We start from the raw sequence: 13,369 nt of genomic DNA on the forward strand, positions 1-13,369 counted from the left end.
TGCTGTGTAAATAGTTGTGTAGTATTCTTTAGGGAATAATGACAAGAAAAAAAAGGCTGTACATATTTCATACAGACATCATTGTCCCCTCCTTTTTTTTTTTTTTTGAGATGGAGTCTTGCTCAGTTGTCCAGGCTGGAGTGCAGTGGTGTAATCTCAGCTCACTGCACTGTCTGCCTCCTGGGTTCAAGCCATTCTCCTGCCTCAGCCTCCCAAGTAGCCGGGATTACAGGTACGTGCCACCATGCCCAGCTAGTTTTTGTATTTTTAGTACAGACAGCGTTTCACTGTGTTTGCCAGGCTGGTCTTGAACTCCTGACCTCAAGTGATCTGCCTGCCTTGGCCTCTCAAAGTGCTGGGATTGCAGAGGCGGGGTCTCCTTATGTTGCCCAGGCTGGTCTCGAACCCCTTGGGCTCAAGCAGTCCTCCTACCTTGGCCTTCAAAAGTGCTGGGATTACAGATATGAGTACCATACTCAGCTTTCCCAAATATTTTTGATATGCTGTTGGTTTTATTCACATATGAAGAACCCATGGATTTGGAGGGTTGACTGATAGTATATCCTTTTAAAAGACACTTTAAATATGTTTTGGAACAAAGTAGACTGTAAATGAGATATATGCTATTTAGATACCTGGTTAAGGATAGTTGTTATTTTAAGCTTTAAAAACATTTTTAATTTAATTTTGTATTTTGAAAATTTAAAACATTACTGAAAAACAAAGTACAGTATACTCACGTTTAGTCATCACCAATATTCAACAGCCGTTAATATTTTGCTATATTTGTTGTATTAATTTATCAGTTTATCAGTTCATCCATCCAGTCTACCCATTTAGTTGAACTTTATCATGTATCTTCCCAAAAAGGACTTATACATAACAATACCATAACTACACCTTAGAAACAATTTCCAGGCATCATCTAATATCCTGTCTATGTTCAAATTAGTCATTTGTCCCCAAGCTATTATTTTCACCTGGTTTGTTCAACTCAGGTTGTTATCAAGGACCTAGTTTGGCATTTAGTTGTATTTCCGAAGTCTCTGCACTCCTTTTTCCATTGATACATTTTGAAGAGGTAAGACCAAATGTCTCTTAGCAACATCTTGAGTTTTAGATTTTTTAAACTGGATTTTCTGCAAGTTGGAAATTAGGTTTAAAAACTTGATTGCAGTCAAACATATTTGGCATTCGGAAAACTTCATAGGTGAACCTGTGTAATGTCACATCGTAGAATGTTTATCATCTGACTCTTGATGTTAAATTGGAAAGGTGTGGTGAGAGCAAAATCTCTTCTTCCTAAATACTTGAGATGGCAAGTAATCTGCACAGCGATGCAGCCTTGGCAATATGAAAATATTTATTTCCTCATCAGCCTTTTTCCTAATGGTTTTATGCATCCATTGATATTCGCTGGAGTCAGTTGTATCAAAGTGATGGCTTTCTAAATCTAACTTTTCTTTTACATTTATTTGCTGCATTCTGGTAAGGGAAAGTTTTGTTTCATTACCTGGTTGCTTACAGTTCCTACTGAAGAGGCAGATTAGAAGGAAAGAATGAACATTTCAAAGTTAGGAGTTGGAGGAATGATCTTTTAGAGTAAGGAGTTTTGGTGAAATGATCACTGCTAATGCCAGAGGTGGCAAATAATTTTTTTTGGCTTCCTCCCCCACCCCCTTTTTTTTTTTGAGACAGGCTCTCTATTGCCCAGGCTGCAGTGCAGTGGCGTGATCATGGCTCACTCCAGCCTCGACCTCCTGGGCTAAAGTGATCCTCCTGCCTCAGCTTCCCAAGTAGCTGGGACCACAGGTGTGTACCATCATACCTGCTAATTTTTTAATTTATTTTTTATTTTTGTATAGATGGGGTCTCTCCATGTTGCCCAGGCTAGTCTTGAACTCCTGGGCTCAAGTGATTGTCCCACATCGGCTTCCTAAACCTGGGATTATAGGCTTGAGCCACTGCACCTGGCCCTCTTTCCTTTTTGATGGTTATAATGAGTTCATAGATTAAAAAAAATGTATGTCACATTGCTTTTTTCCTTATGATGCTCAAATTTTTTTTTTTTTAACCAAATCACCTCACAATGTAGTCAGTGAGATGTACTTTTAATTGTGTGTTCCATTGCATAGTTTTGTTACTGTTATAGAGGCAGAATGCTTGTAAAAGTACTTGCTGATTTTTTTTCATTCGTGATTTTTAATTTTGGCCTTAGGACCATATTTTCCTCTGTTACATGTATAATTACAATCAATTTCAGTATAAGATTTCTTGATATGCAACTTCAAAAAAGCACGTGAAATATGTAAAAGGAGGTCAGCTTGGAAATTAACTGATCGGTTGTGAAGATTTGGTAGAAAATTTTTCCCTTATCTTAAGGCTGAATGTTGATGAAATGCTTTAAATTAAATTTGATACACACTGGTGACAGGAAAATTGTCAAGTAAATGACCTTGATTAGTGGACAAATCAGTAAATCAGTCTTGACTTTAATATAGAAACATTCTTGTGATGATTTAGGAAAATAATTATTGTAAATAAATCTTCAAGAAACTGACATTTAAAAAACTATATTGATAATTCTTCCTTTTTAAAGCAGTATAGTGAACATAATTTAGCTTTTAACTATTGATTTAGTAGTCTTGGGAAACCAGTGATTGTATTATTACTTATTAGCAATATCCTTAGGTACCATTTTTGTAGGTAAGGCTTTTGGTCCCTGTATTAACTGGGCCTGGGACAAATACACTAGGAAAAAAATTGCTTTTGAATGATGTGTTTCTCGTCTTTTTATAATACTGTCTTAGGACCTTCTAGTTTATCTTTCTCAAACATCTAGAATATTCGATCCATTCGTCTAATTGTGAGAGGCCAGGAAACTTGAGTTATTAGAAATATGTGAAATAAAAATAAGGGACTACACTCTTATAAAGGTGTGTATGTATGTAAAACACATGGACAGAAATAAACCGTGTTAAAGTAGTTTTTCTCTGAGGGTTTCTATATGCTTGATTTTTCTTGAGGAAGGCTCTAGAGTTGGAAGGTTAACTGAAATGAACTTGATGTAAGGGATTACCCATTCTAAACTGTTCATAAGAGGCCAGAGAAACTTATGGAAGATAACAGGAAGCATTTACTGACTTCTAAACCTACATTATAGAATGGAGCAAGATACATTTTACTGCTGTTTCAAGGCTAAATACATATAATAATAATATTTTTCTCATCAAGTTATGACCTTTACCTAGGTATGTTTATCAGAATTGTGTTTTCCAAGTTGTAATAATTCTCTTATGTGTTCCAAATTTATTACAGAGTTGACATTTTTTTTTCTAATAAGGTTCATATCTTTAATCTCTTTAATATACTTGATGAAAGTTCCTTTTATAGAGCCTTTTTTATACTCTTAAAAGGAGACTGATTCCTAGGCATGCACCCTGAAAAATGCTACTAATTGCATCTTTTTGAGTGAGCAGCTTTTTTTGTAGTTATTTGGTTATTCCATGTTTGGATGCTTCCTTCTCATCTGTGCTTTCTAAACTATCATCCTAATTCTGACTTCTGTATGGGTTAGTCAACACTACTGTGATGGAGTAGAGGTGTTTTTTTTTTTTTTTTTGAGACGGAGTCTTGCTCTTTGCGCCTAGGCCGGACTGCAGTGGTGCTATCTCGGCTCACTGCAAGCTCCGCCTCCTGGGTTCGCGCCATTGTCCTGCCTCAACCTCCCAAGTAGCTGGGACTACAGGTGCCCGCCTGGGCACTGGGACTACAGGTGCCCGCCTGGGCACTGGGACTACAGGTGCCCGTGCCTGGCTAATTTTTTGTATTTTTGGTAGAGATGGGGTTTCACCGTGTTAGCCAGGATGGTCTCGTTAGCCAGGATGGTCTCGATCTCCTGACTTTGTGATCTGCCCAACTCGGCCTCCCAATGTTCTGGGATTACAGGCATGAGCCAAAGTGCTGGGATTACAGGCATGAGCCACCGTGCCCGGCCGAGGTGTTTCATTCTATTTCTTTTGATTGCTGAGGATAACTTCCTGATTTGGGTCTAGTTGAACATGGAGGTTCTCATCTCTTGAGATAGAGCCATGATATTTTTGTATGCACTCATGCATTTGTTCATTTAAGCTATGTTTTAAGACTGAATATTTTATGTTCCAGCTGCTGTTCTAGCACTAGTGATACATCAGAAAACAAAAGAATAACAAATTTCTGCTCTTGTGGAGTTTTAATTCTATTTAGTGGAGCGTATAGTAGCATAATAGTCTTTTCCTGGGGTACTACAAATTAGGGCTGTAAATTGTTTAACTCCGTTTCCTGGCCTCTCTTACTGAAAAAAATATGTGATTCTCTAAGAACTCTTTGGGTGGTCCTGTTTGTGTCTGTTTTTTTCATATATTTGAGTAAATGCAACTGAAATGTTACAGAATGAAGTGCCTAGTTGGGAATTGACTTATTAGAATGTGAAACTCAGTGAATAATAATGAGATCCGTATTATAAGATGGTTGAGCTGCTTTTTTTTTTTTTAAACCTATTCCTGTTTAGTAACGTGATTTTCGTTAAATAACATTCCAGGGATCAGCAATTTACAACAATCGTGTGTAAGGTATAATGATTTTCTTTGAGATGAAAGTGATTGGTACTGTACTGTTTGTTTAACAAATACTTATTGCATACCTATCATATGCCAGACTGTTTCCAGTGCTGGAGGATAGAGTGGTGTTTGAGACAAAGTCCTTGCCCTCATGGAGCTTGCAAGTATTAGGTTGGTGCAAAATTGATTGTGGCTTTGGCCATTACTCTCAATGGGAAGAAACACGATTACTTTTGCATCAGCCTAATAAATTGTAAGGTGATAGAAAATGTCTAATTGTTTTTTTGGTGGCAGAGGTCATGGTTTATTTGACTTGGGCTAGTTAGGGAAGGCCTCTGTCAAACATTGAGAGTAGCTGCATGCCGAGGTACTTGTAGTGGCCAGCCTTTTGAAAATCCTAGGCAAGTAAAGTACATTCCAAGCAGAGAAATAGCAAATGAAGGGTACTCAAAATGTTTAGTTAATCCTTTTATCAGATTAAAGTAATTCATGGTTACTAAATAGTTCTAGCATCTCTGAGGGTTGTGTTTACATGCTTACATTCATATTTACAGTTGTTTTGTTTTGTTTGGTTTTTTGAGACGGAGTCGTCCTCTGTCGCCAGGCTGGAGTGCAGTGGTGCGATCTCGGCTCACTGGAACCTTCGACTACCTGGTTCAGGTGATTCTCCTGCCTCAGCCTCCCAAGTAGCTGGGATTACAGGCACGCAGCACCACGCCCAGCTAATTTTTGTATTTTTAGTAGAGATGGGGTTTCACCATGTTGGCCAGGATGGTCTTGATCTCCTGACCTCATGATCTGTGTGCCACCACGCCCAGCTAATTTTTGTATTTTTAGTAGAGACGGGGTTTCACCATGTTGGCCAGGATGGTCTCAATCTTCTGACCTCATCGTCTGTCCGCCTCGGCCTCCCAAAGTGCTGAGATTACAGGTGTGAGCCACTGTGCCTGGCCAATATTTACAGTTTTTTACCAAACCAAGTCTGTAATTAGTGGGCTGTATAAATAAATGAACTATGGGACAGTAACTTTCTCATGTGCTATTGCAAAAAAAAATCTAAGAAATAAAAATAATATTTAAACAATTAGGAAGCAATCCATAAAGTATTCTCCCCTTCTCCACAGACACAGATACTCATATTAACAGAGTGTATACTTTATGTTACTGTAGGTTTTCTAGAATTGGTTAGTGTCTGGCCAAGTGCCTCTTTTCTGCCTGTTTTTATACACATAGAGCAGACAGAGCTAATCGAAATGAAAATTTGGAATGTGTATTTTTTTATTTTTCTTAATTTCATAATGTTGCTTGGTAGGTTAAAAAAACACTTTGATACATTTTTAGCCTTTATTATAATGTCCTATATTTAGATACTCCTTTAATGAAATTAGAAGATCATGTTTTATGGTTAGGTTTCTACTGCTCTGTTTTCCACAGGTATGGTTTGTGGTTACATGATAGGATATCTACTGTTAAAGCAAACTAAATATGCCTGAGAAGGACTCTGCTTCTATATTTGAGTACTTGTGGATGAGCCATAACCTAGCTTAATAGGCAGACAAGATTAGAAACCTAACTTGGGAGTGTGTGCCTGTAACAATAGCTGAGTATTGGTCAATCCCAGCCGCCATACTTGAACCACTCAGACTTCTGTGTGTTCCAAGTGTGTTCACATAAGGCAAACACCAACCTGTAACCAATCCAGGTGTTTCTGTACCTCACTGCCGATTTCTGTATGTCACTTTCCCTTCCCTTTTTTGTCTATAAATTTGTTCTGACCACGAGGCACCCTAGGAGTCTCTCTGAATCTGCTGTGATTTTGGGGGCTGCCCGATTCATGAGTCGTTCACTGCTCATTAAAGCTCCTTTAAATTTATTTCTCCTCAAGTTTTCCCTTTAACACTGTCTTATTCTTTGTTTTGTCTGTGCTTGGGTTTTTTTTTTTTTTAATGTCAACAATCTTGTATTACCAAATGTGCAGGATTAACACTTTAACATGGCTAACAGCAGAAACAGCACCGCTAACAAGCTCAAGTATGGAGGTGCAGACCCAATAAATATTGTCTCTTAGAAAAGGATTGAAAAGATACAGATATCTGCTTAAGTATTTTTTTGTTTTTAAATAAAATTTTCCAGTGTTGCAGAAAAAATATCCCGAAGTGATTTCAGTTCATAAAAAAGCAGCATTAGGCAGCCTGTGCTGCCTTATAAACCCCAACTCAGGATAACCATAGGAGGAAATCAACCCCTGAAACATTAAAAAAAAAAATCACCCTTTCTTCTCGTCCTTCTCCAGCTTCGACTGCTTATTCCACGAAACACCTAATAACAGGATAAGCAAGACCCAGCTCACTTCTGTCAGCCTCTTGTCTGTTTGTTAAGGTTAATCCTTCACATCTACAACAATCAGTAAATTGATTTCTGATTTCTGGCTCAGATTTCTAGAAACTTGCAAAACATCCTTATGTTTTCTTCAAGGATGGGGCTGAGGGTTCCTTGAAAAATCAAGGGGGCAGGGTACCCGCCTGAGACTGGAATGCCTGCCAGGCCCTTTCTAAGCAAAAGCATCCCAATACCTTACAACTGAAAGTCTAACCTACCAGGTAAGAAAAAGTAGCAAATGGGCAGCAAACTGTGGCTGTACCAAAAAGGTGAATATCTCCTCCTCTTAACCATAAAGGTAAGGGAGTTGACAGGAGCCAAGTATTTGACCTTGTCTTTAGAGTTTGCATAGTTTAGGCTGAAGCCATATTGCAGAGAAAAACATTCAGTCAAAGGATAGGGGTGGCTTTTGCTGTATCTGGTAAAGCTGCCATTCCTGGGCAGCCGAATTCGTTGCTCTTTTATAGAAGCTCTTTTGCCTTATACAAAGTACTTAAGAATTAATAGAGAAATTTTAAATTTGACTTAATAACTGACAAACTTAAAGATATACAAAAAGGCAGTGTATAAATCCACAAAGTTTTCAAGCTTTTTTAGTAACCATGTTTCTTTTAAAAATCTGAAATTAGTTCTAGTGAGTTCTTATTGAGACTTAATATGAAGGCCTTTGCACTGTAATTATTTTATATTTTTGGAGAGACATTTGATGATATCTAAGAGTAAAATGAATATATATATATGTGTGTGTGTATATATACACATATATGTGTATGAGTGTGTGTATATATATACCATCTTCGACTTAGTGAACCTGTGTTTTAAAATGTATTGTAAAGAAAGAATAGAAGAGGGGAAGAAAAGCATTATTTATATAGCATTGTTTATTTTTTTCAAATTAACATCATAATATCTACAAGGATAAATTCATTCCCAAATAGTTGATTGTGTGTAACATACAACTCGATGTAGTGCATCATGCCTCAGCCTCTTTTTGGAGTGAATCTGTTACTCATCCATGAAGGAAAGAACTCTTACCAAAGGGTGGTCAAGTAGAGACTGGTGGTCTGCAGTGTTAGAGGGGAAAGCTGTAGGGGCTCTGTTAAGAGGAGGTGTTCACATATTTTCTTACTATACTTAAAAAACACAGGCCCTATAAAGTAGATATCTATTCTTTATTGTTGTGATACTGCACAGATATGTTCTTTTCCCCCTCAAGTCTGGTACTTACTGCCAACTTTGTAATAGAGGAAATAACCGACGTAGAAGTATAATAGTTGAGCTAAGTTTGACCTCTGTGCTGCCTGCATAATTAATGCATTCCAAATGTGAAGAGCTCCCTCCTGTTCCTGATTTATAATTCTCCCCCTTTGTATGGTATTAAAGTGATTTAAACAAATCTCTATTGTTGAGCAGTGCAATAAATTTAACTCTGAATGGTTTTTATTCTCTTTATCTCATTTGCCCCCTTTCCAAAAAGATAGGTTTAAATTACATAGTCTGGAGTTAAAATAGTATCAATGTCAGGAGGACTTCACTTAAGCAAGTTTAATTAGGGCAATTTGGGGTTGGGATGGGAGGAATTTTAATGTGATGTAAAATCAGGCTCGAAGAGATTTCTGAGTATGATCATGGATTTTATGCCAAAATTTCAGAACCATTTGGGGTTAAATTTATTCCATTTCTCAACAGTAGGGATTGGTTTAAATCGCTTTAATACCACACAAAAGGGAGAATCACAAGGCAGGACTAGTAGGGAGTTTTTCACATTTGTTATGTGATGATTATGCTGGCAGCACAAAAGTCAAACTCAGCTTAACTACTTCTAGATCAGTTATTTCCTCTGTTATAAAGTTGGCATTAAGTTTCAGACTTGGGAGTAAAAATGAGAATGGCACCTAGTACCTAGTTGTGGAATATAGGCAGGAAGAAAAAACATACTGGAGGTGCTTCTGTTGTTCGGGCTCTCATTCAGCATGAGAGCTCTGGAAACTCTGAAGGCAACGTAGAGCTTGATTTAATGTAGAAATGGATTTTTGAGTTGAAGGAAGTGTGTTGTTAGGAGGAGCAGGAGTTCAAAAAAAGATGCATGCTTGGAAATCTTACCTTTGAGAAACATCTCAAATGCAGTCTTAGTTATTCTAATTGTAGATTGTTGACCAAGAGGTTGTTCAATGATAGAACCTCAAGTCATCACTTACCTTCCAAGTTATTTTCCAGCACATATAAACATGGTCAGATCTCTGTTGATTTTTCCCTCTTCTGTCCCCTTCCTTCTCTCCACTTTCCTCTATTAAACTTAAAAGCGACTACAATTATTGTCATTCTTCATTTACTTACTTCTTAACTCCTTCTCATCTGATTCTCTGCTTTGTGTGTCAAACTAGTGGATTTCTCTCCTTTATTCGTTCTTTGTGTAGCAGTTAACCTTCCCACTACTTTGAAATTTTTGTGATGTTGCTTTACCTTGATGCATCTTTTGTCTGATCTTTTTCCTTCATGTCTTCAATATATCAAAAAAGTGAAGTCAGTATGTTACTTCCAAATTTGTTCTTTCCAACTTCGCTGTTTGGTCAATAGAAACATTTTCTCTCACTCATCAAGGTTTAAGTTCTCCCAATCTGTCTTTTCTCATAATTCTTTTATTCAGCAAATATATTCTGGAATACCTACTGTATACAAGGTTGTTATTCTAGGTTCTGGGGATTCAGCCACAAATAGGAGACAAAGGTCCTTACCTGTGCAGCTTACATTCTAGTGGAGAAGACTGTCAGATACTTAATGTCATATAGAGAAACATTTTAAAGGATAAAGTATGCTAAGGATCCATAGGCAGTAATGGGAATATGTGCTGTTTTGCATAAGGTGGTTAGGGAAGGTTTCTCTGAGAAGGTGACATCTAAGTAAAACCTGAATGAAGGGAAAGAATGAGTTATGGGTATTTGGGAGAAGAGCCTTCATGCAGCGGGAATAGCAAGTGCAAAAACCTGGAGATGGGCTTATGCTTCCCTATGTTCAGGAAAAGCCAGTGTGACTGGAGGAGAGTGAATCAGCAGGGGGAGGAGATGAAGTCAAAGAAGTTGGCAGGAGAAGATCTTGTTATAGGACCCTGTGGGCCCTGGCTAGGATTTTGGGCTTTATGTCTAAATGTGTTGGGAAGGTTTTAGAGGATTTTGAAAAGAAGAATATTAACGTGATCTGACTTAATACTTTAGAAGGATCACAGTGATAACTGTGTGGAGAATAAACTGTGTTAGGGGAGAGGGGATGGCAGTAGAGAAACCTGGGACACTAGGAGGCTGTTACAGTCTTGATGAGAGATGTGATTTGGGAGTAGCATGTTAGCTGGTCAGATGTGTGATACATTTTGAAGATAAAGCTAGCAGGATATGCTGATAGCTTGGATGTGTCAGATATGGGGAGAGGAGCTAAGGACAGTTCTAGAGTTTTAGAATTGAACTAGGTGATTGGAGGTTCCATTTACTCTGAATACCTTGGGAGGAACAGTTTTTTGAGGGGGAGGGAGGATTGGTAGACTCAGTGTTTATTTTTGGTATGTTAACTTGAGGTACTTATTAGACAACTTAATGAAGATATCAGATTACACTCTTCTGAAGGTCTCATGAGCTTTGGGCTGGAGAAGATACCTATGGGAATCATTAGAGTATAGATGGGCCTGGATAAGATCACCTTAGGGATAAGTGAGTGTGAAGGGATGAGTGAGTATGAGTGTAGATAAAGAAGAAAGATGGGGGGACTGAACTGTTGTATCCTTCAATATGTAGATGTCTGCAGGAAGAGAAGGCTTTATCAAAGGCTGTTGACAAGTGGCTAGGGAAATGGGAGGATGTGATATCCCAGAAGTGAAGTGAAAAAAAAGGAGATTCAGAAAGTGGAGAGGAATCAGCTGTGTCAGATGCTGCTAGGAAATGGAATAATTTAAAACCTGATAATTGACCTTTGGATTTGGCTTGCGAAATCCTGTTGATTCTGCTTTGCAGTACAGCTCTAAAATTCATTACATGACTTCACTCCCTGTCAACAAACACTATTCATCAGGCTTTTCTCCTGGGCTGTTTCTATTTTGGATGGTTCTTTTTTCTCCTGTTTACATTGTAGAATACACGCTCATTATAGAAAACTTGGAAAACTCAGAGAAAGTATAATGAAGGTTAAAAAACAACAGCAATGGCAAAATTTCTTACAACTAAATCACTGATTGAACAGTCTGTTGTGTTTTTCCTATTAATGTTTCTTATGCATCTTTGTAATGCATATACTATATATATGTGCTTTTCTACAGAATTAATGAAAAGTAGTCTTAAAATTTATGTATTTAAAGGAACATAGTAGACCTGTAATCTAATGTCAAAACTTTTTTGAGGCTGGGTGCGGTGGTTCACGCCTGTAATCCCAGCACTTTGGGAGGCCGAGGCAGGTGGATCACCTGAGGTCAGGAGTTCGAGACCAGCCTGGCCAACATGGCTAAACCCCGTCTCTACTAAAAATACAAAAATTAGCTGGGCATGATGGCACACACCTGTATTCCCAGCTACTTGGGAGGCTGAGGCAGGAGAATCACTTGAACCTGGGAGGTGGAGGTTGCAGCGAGCCAAGATTGCACCACTGCACTCCAGCTTGGGCAACAGAGTGAGACTCTGTCTCAAAAAAAAAAAAAAACAAAAAAAAACAGCAACAAAAACCTGAGGATGTATGTGAATGTGTGGCAACCAATATTCCATCATGGTGGAATAGCGTAACTGAAGTTCCTACCTGTCTTTACACAAATTATATCTTAAATTAATCCTGAGTAATTTTTCTAAAGCATATTCTCCTCCAAACTTTTAGCGCATAGCATAATGGTTAAAAGTGTGGGCTCTGTTTTTACTTTTATAATACATGCTTATAGCAGGAAATTTGGAAAATAGGAAAAAGGTATATTCTTATCTGTTTATGGATAAGAATTACTGCCTATGATTACTGGTATAATTTTCATCTGTTTTCTGCCAATCTTTTTTTTTTTATTCTAAATGTACATATGCATGCATTTTATTTGTGTGTTTGTTTCTAACAAGGATCACACTGTTTTCTGGTCAGCATTTTCTTCATAATCCATTCTTTCCTCTCTTTTTAAATTTATTTTGATCAAAGCATATTAGCAGTTTCATGATTCTGTTTGTTGTCAAATTGCTCTTCAAAAAGATTGTGTCATTTAAAGGTAAACTTATGAAGAATTTTGTTCTCTTTAAATTTTAGGATAGACCACTATCTTGTTGAGCTCTTTTAAATGAAGTTCTACTTGGACACAAAGATGAGGACTAGATAACTCCTTGAGGTTCCTTCTAACCCCTAGGATGAAGATAATAACTAACATTTGTATAGTGCTCTAAAGTTTACAGAGTGAGTTCTCATACATCATCTCACTTGATCCTCACAACAGCCCTGTGAGGTAGGTAGGACAGGTATTGTTATTCTCGTTTTAGAGATAAAGAAACTGATAGAGAGGTTAAGTGACTTGATCAAGGCGTTTTTTTTTTTTTTTTTTTTTTTTAAAAAAAACGTTCTAGTAAGGATTTGAATCCAGACTTGCTGATCTAAATAATCACATTCTTTTTGGCAAGATTTCATTCAACTGCACATTTAGAATTACTGATACATGTTGGCTAAGTGGCATTTGTTCTACACAGAAATAAACCTAATGACAATATGAGTATGGTGTTACTATTTCTTTGACTGTTCCTGAGTCTTTTTACATTCTTTCTCCACCCCACAAATTAAATACATGACTCTATCTCTCTTTTGACTAGGAGAAGGTAATGTAATTATATAGCTATATTAAACATCTACTATTTTCTCCAGCATTTGGGGGAAGGGGAAGTTACATTATGTTTTTCATTTTTTTCCCTCTCTCTGTTTTTTTCCGTTTCTTCTTTTTTTTTTTTTTCTTTTGGTACCAGTCAAAAGTACATCTACATTGCTTGCTTTCATACATGTAGCATAAAGTCTGTAGTAGAGTATTGGGATCCCAGTTAGAAGTAGAATTTTTGATTCTAGCATGAACCTAGAATCTTTCAGGGTATGGAACTCCTGTACTACCTTAACCAAAATTGTGATACTTGAGTACTCCAGGTATAGTCACCTATGTCTTTCACAAGAGGTCAGCAAGTAATAAATGGAAGTGATATTTGAGGCTAAATCAGGAAAGAGTATAATATAGCTAATACTCTCTTTGACTAATTACTTTACAAGGTGGAAGTTTATAAAACTGACTTGATTTGGAAGTTTGGTAGTGGCAATTTCACATGTTAGAAAATTTCACATTCCAGATTTTCAAGAGTATGTAGTGTTAAGACTATTTCACAGTATTTTCTGTACTGCCTTTAATTGCCTAACAT

The 13,369-nt window shown here is 37.4% G+C and overlaps 1 protein-coding gene across 6 annotated transcripts in view; it reads left to right on the plus strand.

Annotated features, from left to right (window-relative positions):
* The window catches only part of PHF3 (PHD finger protein 3), a 78,771-nt gene that overhangs the window by 30,501 nt on the left and 34,901 nt on the right, over positions 1 to 13,369 (plus strand). Inside the window, exon 2 of one of the 6 annotated variants that reach the window (XM_054557668.2) lies at positions 12,231 to 12,423. The exons of 4 other annotated variants lie outside the window; for them this stretch is intronic. The gene's annotated coding sequence lies outside the window, so the exon portion shown is untranslated. Of the gene's footprint in view, positions 1 to 86; positions 233 to 12,230; positions 12,424 to 13,369 lie in introns of those variants that run through there. One more of the 6 variants, XM_054557670.2, reaches the window with a different exon arrangement.

This window comes from Pongo abelii, chromosome 5 (genome assembly GCF_028885655.2).
Source record: "Pongo abelii isolate AG06213 chromosome 5, NHGRI_mPonAbe1-v2.0_pri, whole genome shotgun sequence".
NCBI classification, from domain to species: domain Eukaryota; kingdom Metazoa; phylum Chordata; class Mammalia; order Primates; family Hominidae; genus Pongo; species Pongo abelii.